The 15,182-nt window shown below is 41.7% G+C and overlaps 1 protein-coding gene across 1 annotated transcript in view; it reads right to left on the bottom strand.

Annotated features, from left to right (window-relative positions):
• Positions 1-15,182, bottom strand: part of PIGL (phosphatidylinositol glycan anchor biosynthesis class L) — a gene marked incomplete at its 5' end in the record, with an annotated part of 62,616 nt that overhangs the window by 23,957 nt on the left and 23,477 nt on the right. The gene's annotated exons all lie outside the window — the stretch shown is intronic.

The following is a 15,182-nucleotide window of genomic DNA, read 5'->3' as shown; positions in this document are numbered from 1 at the left end:
GACTCCCCAGACAGCAAGGATGATAACATCTGCAACAAAACAACAGGAAAATGTCTACTTGGCACATTCCAAGGTAAAGCTTAGCCTGGGTCTTCATGAGAGGTCTTCTGGCCACAAACTTTCCCACTGCTGTTAATAGTAGTACGAGTAGAAGGAAGAGCCTAAAGTACAAACTGTCCATTATTAGCATTTTACCCACTGTGTTACGTACTCCTGTTCAGCATAGGCCAAAATAATGTGCAATTAGAAACACCAGCAACAAGGGAAGCCATGTCTACGTTAGCATACACATTCCAGCTATGGTCCCTGTAGCGGTATTATCAACAACAGAATTTTTTGTTGTTGTTTGCAGTTCCCTCTTGTATAGACAGCATCTTTGCCTGACGTATATAAGACATTTGAATTTCATCATAAGAAAGAATCTTTGTTACATCTGGTAGCTATCTCATCAACTTAACAAACCTGCATCGCATCTGCTCAGGACAAAAACTTTCACATCTCATGTTTAAAGAGGAAGTGGCCCTGTTGACCCTGAAGGTATTACAAGTCCCACCACATCACAGCAAGCTTTAAATGGAGCACATTTTAAAAATATGCTTCAACTAAAACATCCCAAGCAACACGCACATTGAGCAGAGTCTAAGTGCAAGTCTATCCATTCGAATTGTACCTTTGAGGTTATGTCAAAGCTTAATCTGATAATATTAAAGTCATAAATTAGTCTAAAAGGGATTCTTCACTGACCACTTATAATGCAAACATCATTCCCCTTCTTGGACAGGGGTTAAATAGAGCTGTGGAGGAAGTGAAGAGTCACATTAAAATAGGAGGGGTGCTCCAACAGTGAGAGGTCAGAAAAAAAAGTAGGGCTTGGAATTTATGATGTCCAGGAGGTTTTGGTGTCACAGCCACTGTGCTCAGCTTTATTGGGCTGCCTCCAAAAAGGCTGCCGGGTAGTGGAGCAGGTTTTAACTAGTTTAGACAGATAAAGATCACCCTCGTTCAATGGAAATGAACAGCTGGAGGCACCGGTTTAGAATCCCTGGAAACAAAACAATCTGAAGGCATGAGCAAATTAACTCCATGAACACTGAACTGATTAAGCAGAAATATTCTCAAAAAAAATTCTGCTTCTACCCACTTACTGCTGCTCATGGAGAGACCACTCACTCTCAGTAAGGAAAAGCAACTATTTTTCTTGCATAATATTTGTCAGGCACCAAAGACAGAGAAGCTGATCTTGCCAAACAAGACACACATGTACTTAAGCACATTCATATCTCATTAATAGCCACGATGGCTCACTGAAGTATTCTTAGCTCATTCTGCAAACACAAAAAGTGACACACAGGTTAAATGACATGCTCAAAATCACCCAGAGAAGTCAGCAGCAGAACTGGCAATACATTAATCTAGATTGCTCCAGGAAATTACTTTTTTTTTTTTTTTATAAGAGTTTGTATAATACCTTGTAAAGTTGAAAATTTAAGCATTATACCATGAAAGTAGGGACCCCACTGAAAGCATGAGACCAATAATTTTCTGCCTGTGCTCTGGATAACAATAATTGGGTCCAGGTAAGGATGAAAAGGTGACTAAGAAAACCAAGTTTATATACATCATACAGCAATGCACACAAGATACTTTCTTACAGGAGGTCTCTACGTGCCCTAGGAACTTTGTAGTGGCATAGAAACTTTGAAAACTGCTATAAGTTCACAAAATCATCTATTCAGTACAAAATATTTTTCCTAATATCATAAATTAGTTCTCACCAAACCTGAAAATTCAACTGACATACTGCACCATTGAAATAAGTTGCATTCATTGTGGTTTTACCTTCCGGACTTATTATCAGAAGCATTCAGCATTTAAACGGTTAACTCCACACTGCCTTTCTGGCTAAGGCTGATAATGCCTCTGAGCTTAAGGTCGAAGGGCTGAGATAAAGGACTACAAAGGAGTGAAAATTAGCACATTCCCTGGAGCAGCCTGGAGCTTGTCCCAGGAGACAGGTTTCCCACCCTCCCTCCCTGTCCTCTGCCCCAGAGAGCTCCTTGTTGCTGCTGTCAGTCACTGCAGATCAAGATATAAATCCTCCACCGGAGGGGCCTCCCGAGTCATACTGCTGGAAGGTGCTGATGGGAAGGGAAGAAGAGTTTGGTCACTTGGCCTCATTTCTACCAAACTATTATGGTCTAGAAGTGATGTCTATGGGCATTCCACATGACTGATACCAAATGCAGGTGGCTGCTTCTTGGATGAAGACCTTGTTGACCAGGGAAAAATAGGGAGATGCATAGAAGAAACAACAACAACAACAAAAATTAATGGAATAAAGCTCCAGAAATGTTGTTTTCACAGCTATTTTCACTGAAAGCCATGCTGCGCACTGTACAGGGAATTTACAGCTGTGCCAAGGGATCTATAGACTGAACAGAGACAAATGAAGAATTATGGTGCTACAGTTGCTGCAGTATGGAGTAGTGTCTGTCTCTGCTCACTGATTTCAGCAGGACCAGTCCTGGGAAACACTGTGTTCTGAAAACCAAAAAAACGTACTTTTCTATTTATCCATCCACTGTTGGTAGTGAGAACTGGACAAGACCCCTGTTTTTCTCCTTCTCACCTCCTTGCTTTCCTCTTTGCCAGGCTGAGCAGACAGAGCAGACACTGGAACCTACAGTTCCCCTTCCCAAGGTTTGCAAAGAATATGGTGGATGTTCTGGATATCCTGGCCGAGGCACCAGAGAGCTACAAGGGGGCCACAGCAAATTACGTTAGCACATGAAACCAAAATCCAACCTTGTGCAGATCTTGCCCAGCAGTCTTACAGCTGGCTGAATGAAAGAAATGTTAAAAATCACTGCCTGATGCCGGCTCCTCTCCAGGCCTCCTCCTCTTGCCTGCTGTGGGCTGTGGAGCGTAGCTCCTCTTATGCCTCAGCCTTGGCCATTAAAACCCTGTGCACGTTGCCAATAATGCTATCCCTGCCAGTAGCCTGGACAATTTATAGGGTCATCTTTCTAGGAACATTTGGGCTCAAGATGTCTAGATTCCTGTCATTTGGATGGTCTCTTTTGGCCAAGACAGAGATTTCAAAACCTTCACAGATATATATTGCCAAGTTACACCCTTCTTACATGATACACTGCTCAATCACTGACCAATTTTCCACTGCTCATCTTCCACAGATCTTTTAGCAACAGCCAGTGCGTTTATACATACAATCTTCTTTCAAAGCCTTCCATGGAATTTATTCTGCTCATGAACTAAGCTCTCATGACTGCTTTAAAGGTTAATTTAACTAAACAATTAGTCTATGTGATGTCCACATGGCTTAACAAACAGCAAGTGGGCTGTCCTATATGGGACACTTGCAGTTAGAATAACCTTGAGATCTGTCCCTCCTGAAATCTGTTGAATCGGGCAATTCTCAGGCCCCTGGGTGCATTATGAAGCAGCACCTCCTGTTATGTGACAGTTACCCTGACAGGGACTGGAAGCACCATCTCTGCCTTGCCATTAAGCCTTTGTAGGTGGCAATAGGGAAGGGAGTAGAGTGACAATAGGGTTCCTTCTAGAAGATGCTTAGGTCTCCATTAATACATTCTGAGACACCAGAGTAAAATTTTCAAGGTACTAATGTGATTTTCTATTCCACTACACACCAAAAGAATCAAGATGAAAGAGCTTTCCCATTTCTTACTGCCATTTTATCCTGCAGCATGACCTTAATCAATCCAAGGCTAGGGACCAGGAAACATTTTTGCATAATTTTTCTTCCTTATCCCTTCTCTCCCCAATGAATGATTTTACATTGAATCAGCACAAAGGTCGGTAGATTGATGGTGGATTACATAGGAAACAGGTGAGCTGCTGTGCACTACGTTCCCAGATGAGAACAATGACCGCAATGTGTTTGTTGGAACAAAGGATGCCCTTTATATAAAGTTAACTGTATGAAATGAACATCTGGGCAATTGAAATTGGATCAAAAAGCAAAAGATCCCACAGAACAAAATGACATGAGTGCACAATTAGTGAGAAAGCCATGTGATGACTAGAGGCAATCAGTGACCTTTATATCATAGCATCAAAGTAATTGAAAAAAATGTGTAAACAGAAATTATTTCATGCTCGCTAATGTAGAGCAGAGGATTTTTATTTTTGAGATTACACTAAGATAAGTTAAGACAGGCTAGCCCTAGATCTTGAAGCAGAGCCTCTAAATCCTTACATTAATAACTATTTATGAATTTCTACTCCTCTAATGGCCAATTACAGACAGGCGGGAAATATTGCTGTTAGGCTGCATGTACATCTCTGATTCAATTGAAAAGAGCCCACTTAAACAAATGATCAGCGTCTTGCAACATTGTGTTATACAGAGAACAGATGCTGTGTGCTTATTGGAATGTAACAATCTACAATTTAGGAGAGAAATGGACAAAAACGGGATGCTAACTGTCAAATGAAAAGCCACCTACGACAAAGAAGCTCAAGCTGAAATTTTCACACCAGCAGCTTCCTCCCTCTCCTCATAGTACAGAAACCCAAATTATTCTGAGATTTGTATTTTAAGATTGGAAATAAGAATCTTCAGTTTTGGTGTAAGTAGATAGTAAAGGAAGTGGTGAAAATGTCAGTGACTGGAACGTTAAAAATAAAATACACCTCAAATATTTCACAAAAAAGGAATAGCAGAATGGACGTAATCCTTTTCTCCCATCCTTAACTTTTGTAATGTGTAAGTTTGGACTTTATACAAACTTCAAAGGTAAATTAAATAAGTTTAGACACCAGGTAAGTGCTGACGTCACTAATGTGGCCATACCAGGCAGAAGTAACACGTAAAGGGAAAGAACACAAAGGCAGAGAGCACTCTGTTCAGCTTGCTCAGAAGTCCAGGCAGGCTGTGCTTCTCCACTGAGCTATGTAAAAACACAGTGCACCTCTGACAGATAATATTCCAAGTAGCTTCATAACTCCCCAAAGGTAAATGAAAATTAGATCTTTAGGGAACAAACTTTTTGACTTGGGCATGATCATGTGTTTCTGTTTGAGAAATAAGCATCCTTTGGGTTTAAATTCAAAAGAATTATTACAAAACACGGGACTGCTTGTTTGCAAAGAGCTATCCAAATGTCCCTGTACTAGTTTATTTTTTTTTAATGAATTATTGATGATTTCTCAGCAGAGTTTAATGTCTATTCACAGAGATGACACAATTGCTTATCATAATTTGAAATCTGGTATTCATTTGACGTCTGTGCCTCAGCGCCTTGTTGATAAATTACAGCACAAAGCTCTGTAGGAACAAGTTCATATTCAATGTCTTTAAACAAAAACAATTGATGGTGCCTTTCAAGAACAGAAATGCATAGAAACCACAGTGGCTAAAGCTAGTTTTAAAAAGTTACTAGTTTGGAGAGGGCATCAGGCCCTGCTGTGTAAGACAGGAAACAAATTCAGCTCAACTAATTCTGAATTGATCGCCGATTTAGTCACAGCTTTCCTATCTTCCTCTTTTCATGTCTGCGAAATGGAAATAATTGTATGTTCACACCTGTGTAAAGAAGTTTGAGATCCTTCTAAGAAAAGTGTTATGTCTGTTCTCTGATTTCTAGATCAAAATCCAAACCACATGTCTTGGTAATCCTGGGCACTGGGAATCCCACAAACCTGTGCTTTACTCCCTGCGTTGTCTTCCCATGGAGCATGAAATCAAGTTCAACATCCGAGTCCTGACTTGAAGGCCTGGCCCAAAACATATAAAAGACTGCATGAAGCTCCAAAATGATGAATATGGTGAACAGCTCTGCCCCGTCGTGCAGAGGAACTCTGCAACAAGGATAACGTCTGCTCAAGCGGTTAGGGCTTCCTTAGGGGCTGCTGCCAAACAGGTAATGGATTCCAAAATCAAGTGTCATCACAAACTGCTTTGCTTTCAGCTGCAAATACCAGGAATACTCCTTGGAACATATCCCTTCTAGCAGAAATACAGCAATATTTAAAGTTCCCTGGACTTTACAGTGCACATCACAAAGCTGAGACATCTGGGCCAAATGTTATCCTAACAATGGAGACCCAGTTTGCCAAACCACATGACAGGGATTTGGGTGTGTTGCCTACTGGGCACCTTGCTTTAGTCATGTAGTGGCAAGATGTCACCATGCAATACTGCAGCTAAGGAACAGGACTTCTAGTAGGGTCACAATGACGGAGAACAAGATTTCCAGCATATGTCTACAACTCGTCTGATTCTTAGCAAATCACATCTGTGGCTGACATGCATTTAGTATGCAGCCCTGCCCCAATACTGTGCTGCAAACATGTGAGCTGCAAGAGGAGAAACAAGTCCTGGGAGTCTCACCTGGAAGTGTGACACTCATGTTACTACTGTGCTACCGGAACGTGCTCAGGAACTAGTGTGAAGAACACATAACAACCTGTGTATTCGTCGTTACTGACTGATCAATCACACAAAGCAATAAGCACTGAATACCTTGCTGTCATACACAGCTTTGAATTCAGCTGCCAGAGGAAGGAGGGGCCTCTAGTTCATTCACTCCAACCTGTGCTGAGAAGCCCTAGCTTCAACTGAAGCAGAAGTCTGCAACGGCTTGTTTGCAAGAACCACGCAGTTCTTGCAAACTGGGATCTGCATAGAGAGAGACTGATAGTCTGAGACTGATAGTAACAAAACAATTGTTCAAGTCCCTAAAGAGAATTCTTTAAAGAACAAAGCACTTCCCCCTTTACCTTTCACCCTCAAGTTGGGTGCTTTGTTTTATGCTACTTTTTATTCCCAACTTTCATTCATATTTGAGTTGTATTCATTTTGCACATACACTACATGCCAAGCCAAGGCCAGTTCCTGACAGTCATTACGTGACCAGAATATACTATGTGCCATCGACTGAGTGGGGCCTACAGATCCAACACCAGTGACACATTTTCAGCCAGCCACCATTTAGCCTGTTTCTAGCACAACCAGCAGTTTCCAGCACTACAGACTGCCAGTAGTGACTTGCCAAGTGCTGGGCAAGAAGCCTCCCTTTCATTTTATAGGAGCTGGACTTCTGTGTGATCTGTTGGGGGCCATTAACAGAGTTCACTGAAAACATTAGTCAGAGGTCAGACTTAGTCGTCTCATGAGATTTGGGGCTGCCATGCTGACTTATGCGTCAGCAGTTCCTCCTCTGGCCCACTGAAATGTGGTTTGGGCAGCAGACAATAGTGCAGTGTGAAATGAAGTCAATTCCACTCACATCTCAGAGAGGTATGCAGGAAAGTAGACCGTTCAAGTCCCTACCTAGTTCAGGAAAACAAGAATTCACTAACCTTTTTCTGAGTATCTGTTGGCAAAGTGCATTTCTGGTATTCATCTGAAATGACTGACAAATAACCCATCTATTAGCAACATCTGTGAATCTCATCTGCAGACTTCTAGTAAGAGAAACACAGAATCTTCAAACATGCAACTGTCTGGCATCTTAGAGCACAATTGCTGTGCAAAGGCATGTATGTAGCAGCACTTCAGTTCAACACCTTTCTTGGATGTTTGATGGAAATGCTCAGTGGAGAGCTTGAACAGTGCAGACTACAGCAGTTTGTGCCCTTTGGGAATTTTGCTCCACATTCCCAGAACAATCTGCTCTTGTCTATGTCAGCTCCCAGAGGAGGGACAAACTGTCCTGAAACCAGAAAAGGTGGACTCACCTCTACTAATACCTAGCTCCTCTTTGGGCTCAATTACTTACCACTCCAGGATGTCTCTGGCCACTCCGATATTTATGACAATAATAAAGGAGAACACAGACCACATTTCTCCAAAAGCACCATCTGTACTACAAGAAATGAGCATCATCAGGCCTTTATGAAATGATCGGGCAGTTCCCAGAATAGCTCATAGCAGCGCTCACTTCCTCATTATTACTGGCTTTGCCATAGTGCCTAGGAATTCACCCGGGGCCTGACAGTCTAAGTTGTCCTGACTGAGAACAAAAAGCCCAGCAACCCCACAATCAAAAATTATGTTTTAAAACTGAAGTAAAAATCACCAGCAAAACCAGGGCTCTGAGGAACAGACCACAGGAATTCACTACTCCCTTTCTCATTTCTTTTCTTTTGCAAAATGTGCTGAAAAAAAGAACAGCAGGACAGAGCTTGGGACAGGGTAGATTAACACACGCACCAAGAAGCCATGTCCAACTAACATGAGTCCTGGCACCACTGCTTCGAGACGAACAGACTTCCAGTTTCAAACTGCTGGGCAGGAGGCCTCACTCTCCTGGTGGAAGAGCTGTAAGCGGGCACGTGGAAGGGGAATGCAGTGTGTTATTTCTAGCTAGGTTTTTACTACAGGACATGAAGTTCCTGACATGCATCGTAATGTGCCGAGGACTGGCATGTGGAAAGGGTACAAACCCAAGGGGAAGGAACAGAAAGTCTCTCACAGCAGCTAGCAAAATCCTTTAGAGGTGAATGACTGAAATACCACAACCTGTATATGCCAAATAAACCTAGCGCCACTTCATCACAACCTAAATCCTGTTTGCTCTTGGAATGATAAATACAGCATACTGTATGGGCAAAAACTGCAGTTCTGATTCTGGCCCAGGTAAGTCATACAGAACTTTGGCACTGACTTAATGCCATGGGCCAGATCCTCAAAGAGAGGACAGTCAAAACCATAATCGCTCCTACCAAAGACATAGACCTTGATCTATTCCATGTAACAAATAAACTGCAGTCAGAAATCTCAGGAGAAGGCCTGTAGCCAAATTAATCCCTCGGCCATTTTTACTAGTCATTTAGGAAGAGAAAGCACAGAATAGTCACTTCATGGACATTTATTTCTCATGCCAAAACTTATGTAAATGCAGATGCAACTTCAGCAGAGATCTCAAGACGATGATGGCCTGATTCCAAATGCAGCTTCCCATGTCACAACATTCCAGCTTCCCTGTGCCAATTCCATCCAAAAAGAGGTTTCCTGACTCCTCAGCCTTCCACAAACAACCGTCTCCTGGAATCCATTTGATCTACTTAATTATATGGGAGCATTATTTCTTGAAATCATGGTGTGCCCACCCTTTATAACACTGAGGTTCTGATGCCCTGAGCTCTCTAACTGGGTGCAAATTTTATTAGGACCATCAAATCACTTCCTTTTATAAGACAGCTTGTATCAAGAAGTTAGAAGTTAAATACCTATCTTAACTATAAGCTTGATCCCACAAACTTTACTGACATGCAAAGTTTCTACTCATGCAAACAAACCTCTTGCAGGCACTGTCTTGCCAGCCCCATTCATGTGAATGCCCCAATTACATGACTACATGAGCAAGCTCTAGGCCAGGCCCTGCTCGCTCTCTGCAGCCGGTGAAAATCCACACCAGCTTCCACTGCAGCCCAGCCAGGAACTATGTTTGGAACTCCATTTGCAAGAGCTGAGCGGGACTCAACAACAATGAACAAAATGAGTACAACAACGCAATGACCTTTATCTTTAGCTTTCCTCTCCTCCATGCTCTGATTTAAGGTGAGCATTATACAATGGTTTTGCTATAGCAACAGCTGGGGTGATCGGCAGTAACCCCGCCGCCGCCTGCTCGGCCGGCGCTGCTGCAGGGCTGAGATGCAGCCGCTGAACTTTGGCCCACTAGTGAGCCTCCCACTCGCCCGGCAGCTCTGCGGCCTGTTTACACTACTCACATGACGGGCGAGAGGGAGGCTCCTGGCAGCCACCAGCATCCAGCCGGATTTCTAGGACCAGGCCAAGATTGCCAAAGGCTGGGAACGATTAACTCTTGCGAGTAGGGGCTTCATGCTCCAGTGGCCGCCTGCAAGAGCCCCAGAGAAAAGCCACTCTGCACACTGTGAGTGGTGCTTTGTCCTACCGACACCACTGCAAGAAACCGCAAGAAACCGAGGGGGATTAAGACATTCTGCAGGCGGTGTGTGTAAGGAAATCAATCAGCTTTAAAGAAGGGAACATTATCTTTTTCTTTTCTTAATGAGTGGAAGATGAGTGAGGATAATTAACTGTAACTGCGAACATAATACCCTCATCAAGAGGTGTGTGTACCTGGTTACCTAGGGTGCATGAAACTCCACCAGTGGCACAGAGCGGCTGGCGCAGTGTCCCAGTACCGGGCTCTGGAGCACCTTACAAGTACCAGGGGCACAGGGAGTGCCTTGGAGACAGGGAAGCTGTGCCCTACAGGTGCCTTGCTAAAATGGCTATTTAATCTTACAGCAAAACGGCATAAGAAAAAGCTGCAGATTACCAGCCTGCCGCCATGCCATCATTGTTTCAGCAGGACTACTACTACTTCAGCACTTCTACAGCATTTATTTCCACACATTAACAAATGTTCATTAACTAACCTCACTGTGAGGCTGGTATGGGGAAGCTAGCAAGTAATAACCCCCACATTTTATAACGAAAGAATTAAGAGATCAGGTAACTCTCTCTAGAGAGCCCGAGGCAATAGAACTGAGTCAGGGGCAGAGCCTGGAATGGAGCATATGAGCTCCCGGATTGCAGCATGGCCATAGCCCAGTGCTGCATCACCCACACTCACTCTAGGAATACATTCTATTGCCTGGGGCAAATAACAATCCATTTTTCAACAGGCCTTTTATAGGTGCTCTGCAGAGCCTCATATATTCCTGGGTACTTGGATTAAGCAGAAAACGCACAAAGAGTTGCAAATTATCCACCATTACACCAATATCATAGGAGCTGCTTTAAAGTACCCCCAAAACCCTGGTGATAGTCAAAATGTTGACCTCTGCATCACCTAATTGTGCTCTGGACTGCACTGGTATGGCACAGCCCTGGTTTCTATCAATATTCTTGGCCACTTTTCCTTTTATACTTGTTACTTAGTAGTAGGCTACATAAACTCATGTGTTGCCCTAAAATGTTGCATTCTCCAGTAAACCCTTGTTATTCCCAGTAAGAGGTTGTGTAGATTTCTTTTCTTTGCTATGATGACAAGTTCATTGTAACAAGATGGACTCTGCAGATACAGCACTGAAAAGCAGGTATGCCTTGACATCAGAACTCCCTTTGACAGCTTCATCCACAGCTACACCTACATCCAAATATAAACGTTTCATAAAAAACATTGAAAGGAAATTTGTTAGGTCTGGCTAAAAATCTAGGCACTGAAAAACTTAGAATGAAATCTGTGACTCAGTCTCATTTTTGCAGAAACAGCATAATTGCAATAAACTGTTCTCTGCCCCTTACTGCTAAGACCTGCTGAATTCTCTGATATTCGTGTATGAGCTCTCCATGTAGTACTCCCAGTCAAGCCCCAATCTATTAGCACAAATTCTGTGAACCCCTTACCTCTCTTCCCCACAGATCAAACCTCTGTCTGTCAATGTTTCATCTTGCAATATTACACAATGTCTTTTCCAAGGCAAATGATAAACCAGCCTTGGCAGCCCATCGTGTGGCTACTTATGAGAATAAGAGAAATGCTTATGAAACAGAAATACAGGAAGAAAATATTAATAACAATGCTACTGTTTAAATAAGAGAGACCATAATATATTACAGATGTGACCCTTCCTTCCAAAATGAAGGGTTTAAATCTTGCTGATGCTATGTAATGACATGAATTAGAATGGACTTAATGAAGAATATACACAACTTAAATTGTGAATTGCCCTCTTTTATCCCCTGCCATTTTGTACCCCCAAATAAGCACAAATTTAGCTTCTTTCAAGCATTGCCAGTCTTTTCAGTGCTCAGATTTAAAACCTGATTTACAGGAAAATATTAATCCTTCATCTGAAAACAGACTGAACACTTATACACTTAATGAAATTTAGTTAAATATTAACTATTAAAGAAGAGAAAATGGCACATAACAAGTCAGACAAGACTTGTTAAGCTTACAGTCACAAAAACTACAAAGAATGTAGAATGTATGTGCATGGAGGGAAAGCTATGTAATGAATTGAATTATTTCAGTGCAAATAGTAATAGCAGAAAAGTAGACTGCAACACTGAAATAAGAAAGTATTGAAATTACTGTATAAGGTACAATGAGATAGTTAATACAGGACTTGTTAGAAGAGGGGGCATGACTTGGCAGGGAACTGTAATCAAATTGTTTTCATTTAATGCTTCAGTTGGTACAGAAGGATCAAATAACAAAACATTCATCCCAAATCCCATTTCAGTTTCTAAAAAAGTATTTCAGTTTCTTGTGCTGCAGCAAAACTGATTGAAGATGTTACAGGAGGCACAAATGCTCAACGATGTCCAGCAAAGCATTCATTTCCCTCATTCTTGATCTTTCGTGCAGTAAAACTGAGATTATGGGTCATAAAACACCATCCACATTTGCAAAATCTAGTGTACATTAGGAAAAAAGATGACTATGTGACAAATGAAAACATACACTTCCTATTTGCTTCATCAAGTTCTGTTTTCTCCTTTTTAAAAAGTTGTGTGTTGCATCATCAAAACAGCTGCTTTTCCTACAGAACAAATTATCTAAAGTGCTCAAAGTTGGCTTCAGTATCTCCAAAAGCAACAGTAAAACTCCATGAGCAAACTAGTAAAGCCCATCCCACTACTTTGACATATTATTCTGAGTATCTTTTACACTGTTTTACTCATTTAATGAAAATACCTATATATTTTTTAGCAATTTATCAGCATTACTTACCTCCTAACAGAGTATCATGTTCTATTCATTGTTGTTGTATGTTGGGAATTCTGGATTGCTGGCACTCTTTGTTGGTGGGTTGGGTTCTCTTAAACAAAATTCTTTTTTGGTGGTCGGGTTATGTTAAATGTACTCCCAACCTAGCAACTGTCCCTTTAAGAAATTTATTCTTTTTAATCGTTTGCTCTAATCTGAAGTACCGCACCCACCAACTTCTAATTCAAGATTACACTGGAACTGAAAAACATTGTAATTTCATGTATACTGATTGAACTGAGGCCAAGGGGAATAAAACCATTTAGCTTTCACGTGAACTCAAAAGAAGAAAGGGTTCTTTGGCAATATAATTACACAGCACAGATCTTCTAAGAGGAAATGGACTACAGGGATTTATATGATTAGACTTTTTTTTCCCTTTCCTTTTCAATGACAGCTAGGGCTCTCCTTCGCTCACCCTTTTCAGTCTAACAGCATACAATAAAGATACTCTCAGCAGGCAGGAACTGGGACTGTCACAGAGAGATGTTTCAATGTCACACTGTTACAGGGTGGAATGTGTCAATGGCTTCTTCACGAGGCCCGCCATCCTTCTTTTACCCACCTGCAGCCCTAGCACCTAACACGGATTAAAGAAGTTAAGTCTTGCCTGTAGCCCCTTACTAGTTCTTTCTTTTTCTGGCACGTTGGAGAGATTATGTCCGAGCACATACTGCGCTGTTTGGAATCTTTGTGTGGTCCCATCCAGTCCAGTTTTGAGTATCTCATCCATTTTGGTTGTTGCTGCTGAGGAGACCTGAACAACACTTCAGCGATATCAAGAGACTGTTTGTACAAGGAACTGAGGTTCTGTTCCATCACATCACCTTTCCAGACAAAGCTGGAGTACAGAACCGAGTCATTTCATGCTGTCATATTCAAATGCTGGCAACACTCTGGGTTGTGGCAGGCAATACTCAAGGGCAGTGGCTAGTTTACTTAGTTGTCTTGGTAACATAGTGGTTGACCACATCGGTGTGACTTAGTCATCATAAGCAGAAGGAAACAATTGCAACAAATGGCAGAGCTAATTAATGTATGGTCCTTCACTAAACGGACTTTTTCAAACTTGTGTGTCTCACATTTACAACCTTTGGCCTGCCTAAGCATTCAAACAATTCTGACTGTATAAATACCTGTGACAACCAAGTAACTCACAGCCATTTGCTATGTACTACGTACCATAGATCTGTATACATTTACTACCTACGCTCTCCCTATAGTTCACAGGAAGCAGTCAGGTTTTATACACCTACTGGCACTGTGTCAATACTCTAGGATCTCTACTGACAGTCTGTTAGTTAAAAGATAACTATGTAAAGTGCATGTTTTACCTATTGTGTTTAAACCCGTTTACATTAAAGCCTGTCTTTCTCTCTCTGTACAGTAATGCAGCTGTGGACATCATCTGAGACACTAAAACAAATGGTTCCCTGATGTAATCATAAGAGAGCTGGAGGAAGGGCGTTTTCAGCAAGAACCTTGACAGCAGAATCTGCTTCTGTATCAGTCTGACTGGTTCTCCTTGGAGAAGCAGTATGACAAAATGTTTTGCAAAAGGTTTGTATTTATGTGCATGGCTGTCAGTCCTAAAAGTTGCTCCTTGTCCTTATAATAATTACACCGAATGCTCAGTGGAGATGTTTTCTAAATTGAAATAAATAGAATCAATACAGATTTAAGTTAACTGCACTGTCACACTGCATGAATAAAACACACCGATGGATACTCTTGGTTAGTATTCAACAGGGATTTGGTCATCACTATTGCTATGCAAACTCCATTTTAAACGGTGTGCTAGCAGTTTAAAAATTCCATTTCTGTCTAACTTTTACCTACTATTGTTACCAGTAACTCCTAGGATTCCTCAAATAGAAAGAGTTGCAAATTTACCTCTGTCACACAGCACAAAGGAAGAAAAAGAAACATTTCAGAAAATAGATATGTACAGCTGTAAAACCATAACAATGGATAGGGATCTAGTGGATAGACATGATACAAAAATTACTCAACATACTTTTACAAATTAGCTTCAAATCATCTGCATTTCTTGTATGTATTTCTCCAACACCACACCATCCTTTTTTCATGCTGCCTGATGAACTGTTACAGTAAGAGACATTCACTTAGTTTTGCAGCTTATAGATCCTTTAGAGGATCTCACAAAATGACTGCCAAACTTTTAACGTGGTCACTTCCTTCGTCATCCCAAACAGACAAAGGTTGTTTCAGTTCACTGCTAAGGCACTGAAGCATGTACAGGTCTCATCTGATTACAGAGAGCCTGTAACGCCCTGAGGCAGTAGAGACTGTCAACACAGCTGTCCCTGTGTGTGCTAAGACAAATGTCCTGATGGGCAATCTCTGAATCAAAATGGAAACACATCTTCTGAAGCGGATTAGGGGTAGGGACAAGGGCTGTAAATAGCCCAGGCAGCCAAG

Source organism: Vanellus vanellus (genome assembly GCF_965231255.1).
Source record: "Vanellus vanellus genome assembly, chromosome: 19".
Taxonomy (NCBI): Eukaryota; Metazoa; Chordata; class Aves; order Charadriiformes; family Charadriidae; genus Vanellus; species Vanellus vanellus.
This window is presented reverse-complemented; position numbering and strand designations above follow the sequence as displayed.